The following is a 7,371-nucleotide window of genomic DNA, read 5'->3' as shown; positions in this document are numbered from 1 at the left end:
AGATAGATAGATAGATAGATTGGTGTTTATGGGCTGTCACTAGCCCCACCTGCTCTTCTACATGAGGTGCAGTGGAGACTTTGCTTTTTGTTTCTCTCCTGGGTACATGCTTTAACACTACTAAGGAGGTCCAGTGCTTGAGAGAAGACCTGACTGAGTTGCACTGTATGATTTGCAACAGCAATTAGTCTTCACAACAACTCACCTAGACAGCGTGATTGGTGGCTTGGTGACTGCTGGCGGTCCAGAGATTGCATCTTGACCAGACAGTTGTGTCTGGTGGAAAGTGCGGTGTGTGTGTGTGGACATTAACCTGGTGGGCACCTTAATCCTGTCAGACTGACATGGATCTGTATTGGGCTCCATCCCCTGCCCTGTTGCCCTTTAGATGTGATCAGAGGTGAGTTTTGTGTTTGCCTGCTTGTGGTATTGTGTGAGATCAAAAACAGTCAGTTAGTGCAGCCAGCAAGGGGTATACGCATCTGACTTCAGCCCCTTTGGCCCTGCTCGAGGGCAAAACAGTGAAATGAAACAAAGGTTGTGCATTGTAACTGTAGTTCTATGATGACTAGTGGAGCCCTCAAACGTTGTCTCTGCCACTTCTAAGTTGCTGACTTTGTGGATGACAACTTAGAGTGTGATGGCTATTTATACATCCTATACCAGGAGGGTTTGGTGTAATGCTCTGCAGAAGTGAGCTCATAAAGCTTGTTAGAGGGTGCCTGCACTAATAAAACAAGGGTTACAATGTGTAAGCAATGCAAGCACACAAGAAGTACCAAGGATAGAAATGAAGTAACAATAAATGTACCATTAAATATATTCTCAAAAGGGGGAAAAAAACTATCCCCCCATCTCTCTTTCCTCTAGTTTATTTTACTCTCCCCCTCAGTGGTTCTACACTGGGACCAATCAGTGTATTTTTGCTGAGGTGCAAGACTGTGTGTGTATGAGTAAGTGTGTATGTGCGTGTGTGTACCCCATCACTCTGGAGGGTTGTTTAAGGTATCAGAGGCAGGAGTGTTCTGAGCTAAACCCTTTGAAGTAACTCATCTTGATGTCAGAGGACACCATAAGTTTGTCTAATGTGTGAGTATGCATGTGTGCATATCGGAGGATAGGAGAGTTGAACATCACACGTGCATGTTTAATTTACATGCATGTTTATACAGTATCCTTTTATGTGCAACACATACAGCACGCTATCTGTGACAATCAGTGTGAGCTTGATTGTACAAATGTGCATCTGTGCATATCAGCTCTAGGAGCAATTTTCTTGGCCAAAGTAACCATTGAAGTTTGTACCAGTAATTAACAACTTCAGATTTTTTTCTCACTGAGTCAAGTAACTTTCATTTCAGCCACAAAGTAGAATAGAAAAATATTCTTTTTACAAGGTATACAAAGTCTTTGACATTAATCATGTTAGATTTTATAATAATAATCAGATTGAAATAAATCAAATAAATAATGTTTCAAAGAGCGAGGTAGCACATCCAGGGATGTTAAAGTACACAATACGCAAATATATGTTGATATATGACATTTTTTCACATTTTCTTTATTGTTTTCTGGCTGCTGATTGGATTGGAATGGTGCCTGGGGGTCTGGGGATTCGGTAGTATGCAGTTTGTTAAACTCCACAGAACCGAGTGCCTTGTGATGCTCTTCAGCCCATTATTTATGATAAAGGAGCCATCTACTCTATCTCTCTCTTCAAATAGCTCACCGTTCCTCCTCAGTGTTTGAGGAATAATCTCTTATACTACTTTAGAATGAAACATTTGTCAACATCTATTATATGACAAAATTGTTCACTCAATTTGAATGATTTATCCCACTGGAAACTGAACACCTTGTAGCTGAGTGTAAGAAATAAACAGCTGTCACGATGGTTTAGTCAGTTTGTACAGTATTTGATTTTCAAACAAATACAGTACAATACTGTTCAGTTGTTGTTTTAAAAAAATATATATAGTAACACAGCAACAGCACCAAGTCCACACATACAAAGAGCCGTGTTATCCCTACCACACCTAAGGAGGGAGCCCTGCCTCCTAGAAACCTAGTTTATTTACAACAGATTTAACAGCATATATATTTTCAGGGACACATAATGCAGACAGAATTATGATTCAAACTATTCATAAATTATAATGAGGACGTGTTAACATACCTGGCAAGTTGCAAAAAGGTGGACTGTATCAGTTCACTGGTAACATATTTCATTTTTTTTTCCAACACAAAATGCAATCACAGTGAAAAAAGCATTATTTAACTTTTTTATGGTTATGTTTAGGGAAAGATTGGCGTGTGTTTTAAAACTTAAAACATATGATTTTTTATTAATATTTAACCAAAGTTACGATCTTTCCCTAACTTTAACCAAAGTGTTTTTGTGCGTAGACCTAACCACATATCGGGATCCTCGGACTCTGGTGCGACTGTCCTAAACTTTGTAAAACTGCCGTTCCACCCCAACCACCTCTTTGCAACTCACACAGTGCTTCATAAAATGTCCCTGAACATAATGCATAATAATTGTCAAATAATTATGAAAACAATTTAGTAATATGTATACGTTATTTCTAGAAGACAGGTTTGAAGGAGGGAATATCTTTATTGCAATGAGTTTCACACTGTTATCTCTGGTCATGCATAAACACAGGCAGGTGTGAGTAAGTTGAGGGAAAGCGAGTTGAATGTCGTATTCTTTCACCAGAAATAAGTTGGAAAGGTGCACACATGTAGATATGGAAAAGAGAAAGGGAGAAAGAAACATGAAGCTGAGGAGACAAATGCAATCATCAGTCACAACACTTAAACACAAAGAATAAAAATAAAGAAATATCCATAGAACCATGACACTGAGAGAGATGGAAAACAATGCATTTAAGCACACATAGGGAATCTGTATGGATGGACACCTGATCCTTTAGGTGTATTAAATCATAGCCACAGTCTGAGGTAGTGTACAGTCCAGTACTGACCAGTCTGTGAAGGTACCTCAAGCCTGAGGGAGGTGAGAATAGACCCTATATCCACCATAATTACTGACCAAAGCCCACGGGAGGAAAGTGGGTTGAAGAAGACAAGAGAAAAGAGCAGGAGAGGAGTAAGGTGTGGGGGTGGAAGCCTTAGCATAGATATTCTTAATAGGATATTTGCTATATTAGTTAAGTTGAAGGTTGAGATTACAGGTGGGGGGTATGTTAATAAAGATTAAAATGACTTTATAGATACTATACATTCATTGGTCAGAGAAAGTGAGTGGGAGGGAATCTGTATAATCTGATATGGTTGGGTAACTTTAATAGATGGACTACTTAATAGGTAATCTAACCAGTTAATTAACACACTGATTAATCTGATAATTTAGATTCATTTTAGATCATGTGTTGTCCCTTTTACACCTCCCTTGACACCTTTGATCCCCCATAAATCTTTCATGTAAATGATCTGAGGGGCACTGAAGCGTATGCATAAGTGTGACAAATGTCACATTCACAGCTCGACAGTAAAGTGAAATATCTGGTGGGATGATGCCTGTGTAAATCAAGCTCGACACACACTCTGAGAATACACATTTAATTAACTGAATGGGGATGCATTGACAAAGACACAGAATCTCAGCATAGCAAAACATAATCTCTGTAACCCCTGGATATCGTTATTAACAGGAGTGAATTATTGCAGTCTTCCAAAAGATGACAGATGCATAAAGACAGTGTATTCCAGCTTGTGGATCAACCCACTTGTGGAGCTTTTAAACCTTTTAATGAGCTGTAGGAGTGCTGTATATGTTTGGAGGAAATAGGTGCTGAGAATTGTACTTGTAATGGATTGTAGACAATGTCAACCAGAAAGTCTGAAAGGTCACCTTTATAGGATTGCAGATTAACTGGATACTGGATGCTGAGAACTTTCTCTGAACCAAGCTATTTGGATTGTGGATAGGTTGTGCAACTGTCCTGCTCCATTATAACTACTGTAGAAAACTGAAAAGCTGCTTAGGACAGCAGAGGTGGACTGAAGCTAGACTATCTGTGTGAAAGAAAAAGATAAAGAGAAACAAACACGAAAGAGAGATGTGAAGAGAAAAACATACAGAGTGAGTGTGAGAGAGGGAGACAGAGTAAGAGGGAAAACAGGAGAGATGTCCCATCCTATTAAGAGTCCCTCACATAGTAAAGCACTGAGGTTTGGTCTGTGAATTATGGATAGAAAAATGTGAAATATGGATGGGTTCTCCCTACTGTACAGCAATGGAGCGAATGAGGAGGGTCTGTTGGTCTGTGAACATGCAGAAACACTCACATACATACACACAGAACAAAACATGGCTACAAACATGTAAATGGACACTTTTGTGGTTGTACATAAGAAGTTCGCAATCAAAAACCCTGCCATGCCAACCCTGTTGTGCTTACAGTTGCACGTGAAAGGCACTATGGAATCAACAGATATATAACACACCGATCACAGACAACAAAGGAGTGCATTTGTAGCAAAAAGTGTCAAACATTCATGAAATAGGCCATAAAAATACAAATAGTTTTTGTTTTTAAATTAAGATTTGTGCACTCACACTACACAGATAAAGGCAGAAAGATGCATGGTGTTTAAAGGCAATTCTTGAGCAGCAAGTTCATGCCCATTTTTTGTATAGAACAAAGAAGGACAAAGGTAAGAAGTATTGAATTTAACCTCTGTTAATGTGTTCCAAAAACCCTCAGGGCAGAATACTTCAAGTTCTTTTTCTTTTTTGCATAATGAATTCATATTATATTTTTAAAAGAAATGAAATACAGTTTGCTACAGACAAATTAAGCCTGTAGAGAGTTTATGTGTAGGTGTAAACTCAATAGTGCAAGCAGTAATCAGGCCATGTAATTTAAGATAATGTATAATAAACCTAAGCAAACTGAAATAATTAAATCGTTTAGTGACATTGACTGGGTAGATAAGAAACATGTATCATATATATCATTGACAATGTTGATGCAACAAGCAACTTGCGAGACCAGGCCAAAAACCTACCCAAAATACCCCTAAAAAAAACCACTATCCAATATGAACCATTACTTAGTATAGTCCCTGAATGATGAAGTGATATTTTGTCTCATTCTTTTTACATGTTTTCTTTTGACATTATCAGTCTTAAAGAAGAAAGGACATAGTCTACACCCATTCTTGCAGCTTTGTGAGGCTTACACTTTGATTACATTGAACACATAACATTTGCGGAGCGGACCTACCACAGACTGCATCTTTCTACTGGCTACACCAGCAGCGCACATACAGTATAAGGTTGTACATGTTAAGACAATGTAAAAAAAACTGTATATTAATGGATTTTCTTAAGTTATTTTCTACATACCAATACCTGAACTAGCGGAATAGCGGAGTGAATTGTCTCCGCTGCACTAGTTTTCGAGACGGCAGATGTGCTCGCGTGTGAAACAAAGGAGGAGGAAAAACTACAGTGTGTGCATCAATGTACAGGAGACCCAGACACTAATGGTATGTTTTTTTCCTGTGTATTTGTGATTTGTTTATTTCAGTTAATTTTCAACAGTAATTATAAAATGTTTAAAAATAGGGGTGCACAGTTTATGCCTGTTTTTGAGTTAAACAGTGCTTGTTTTTTATTTACATTACATTATTATTATGTTTATTGGATCATATTTGAAATAATATACTTTGATTGTAATGCTTATTGTAATTAGCAGTTATTAATTTAAGAGTTGTGGTTAAATTAAAATGTTTTTAGGTGTACTGATGATTTATTTTATTTGAATGTGATAAATAATGATCTCTTATTCATTTAATTTGTTTGAGTAATAAATGCTGGTGGAATATAATATAATAATAATATAATAAATTATTTTTCTCTCTCTTTTTATGGTTGCTGTTTAAAGGTTATCAACCTGATAAACTCCAACTAAAAAGAAGTTTGTATGAAAAGCTGGCTGTGAAAATTTAAATAAATAGAAAAAAAAGGAAAGGAGTTGAGTTTTTCAGCGTTCTCTGTAAGCTCCTAAGCCCGACTTTAAAACAGACACTGAAGAAAAGCCCCAAAAACTCGACAGTAGGGGTGCCCACTAAAACCAGGCATTATCAAAACCATTAATGGTTATGGTATGACTATATATACTATGTATATGACCATAGTGGAAGCGTAGTGTTGCAGTTTCCGCTATGCATAAGTGACGTGTTGAATGTAGCCAGTCCAATAGGCACAGTGGTGCTTTGTGCTAAATGCTAACATCGGTGTGCTAACATGCTCATAGTGACAATGTTAACATGCTTATGTTTAGCATGAAAAATGTTTAGCATGTTCACCATCTTATGTTAGCGTGTGGCGATGCTAACTTTAAAAAACAAGGAAAAATAAAAGTAATTAAGAGTATACAAAATAATAATAAAAGTTATGTAAAATACAAAAGTGTTGCATACTGAAAACTGTATTTGGGGAGTATAATACATTTCTCGGAGATCTTTTATTGTAACTCCTTTACAGGAAGATTTGAGTTTTGACAAGAAGAGTAGCTGAACTTGAAAAAGAACAGCAATGTAGAGTGGATCATCATTAATTTAACAGCAATTAAGAGTAAATAGAACAACATAACTATGTTGTTTTGCTGATATTTAATGATTCCGTGGAAATGTACATTATGCTTAATTTACCATGCAAACCACTTATGTGGTTTCTTTTTGTTTTTCACCTTAATTTCCCTTGTCTTTACTTGGCTTTTATTTAATAGACTGGCTATTATTTGAGACCCAGCCATTGATCAAGTACTAGATTGTGTTGGAGAATTTTCAGTATGTTCAGACAAAATGCCTACAGTACATTTATTAAACTCTTGGTTAACACACCATTATGATAACATTTTCTCATCATGTGCCTGTCCAATCAATGGTTCATTATTGCCACTTAAATATAGAGCAGAGGTAGAGAATGAGACTGGGTTGTAATTAAACATTGCCCTTAATGTAACAATTCAGTCAGGCCTCCCCTCATCACTTTCTACCTTCAACATTGCTCCTTTCTCCCCTGTCTGGTATTTCCTTACACTCCGCTTTCATGGTTTCTTGCCAGGGTACAGATGTAATTATGCCACTTAGTTCTCTCACAAAGCACTGTCACTTTAGTAATGCAGTATGTGTGGAATGGCACAGGCTCCAGTGCACCCACCTAGATAAATGCACAACTTACTGTTCAGGATTTTTATACAGTATCCTTTGATGATGGATGGTGATGATGTAGAGTCAACCAAAACAGTCAACTCTGTCTTCAGCACTGGTGTATCTCAGCACAGTATAGTGACACAATTCAGTTCGCCGGAGGACCACCCGTTCCTGCAG

Source organism: Morone saxatilis, unplaced genomic scaffold (genome assembly GCF_004916995.1).
Source record: "Morone saxatilis isolate NCDOM2014 unplaced genomic scaffold, NCSU_SB_2.0 Contig8, whole genome shotgun sequence".
Taxonomy (NCBI): Eukaryota; Metazoa; Chordata; class Actinopteri; family Moronidae; genus Morone; species Morone saxatilis.
The sequence above is the reverse complement of the archived record's forward strand: the minus strand, read 5'-3'. Positions refer to the sequence as shown.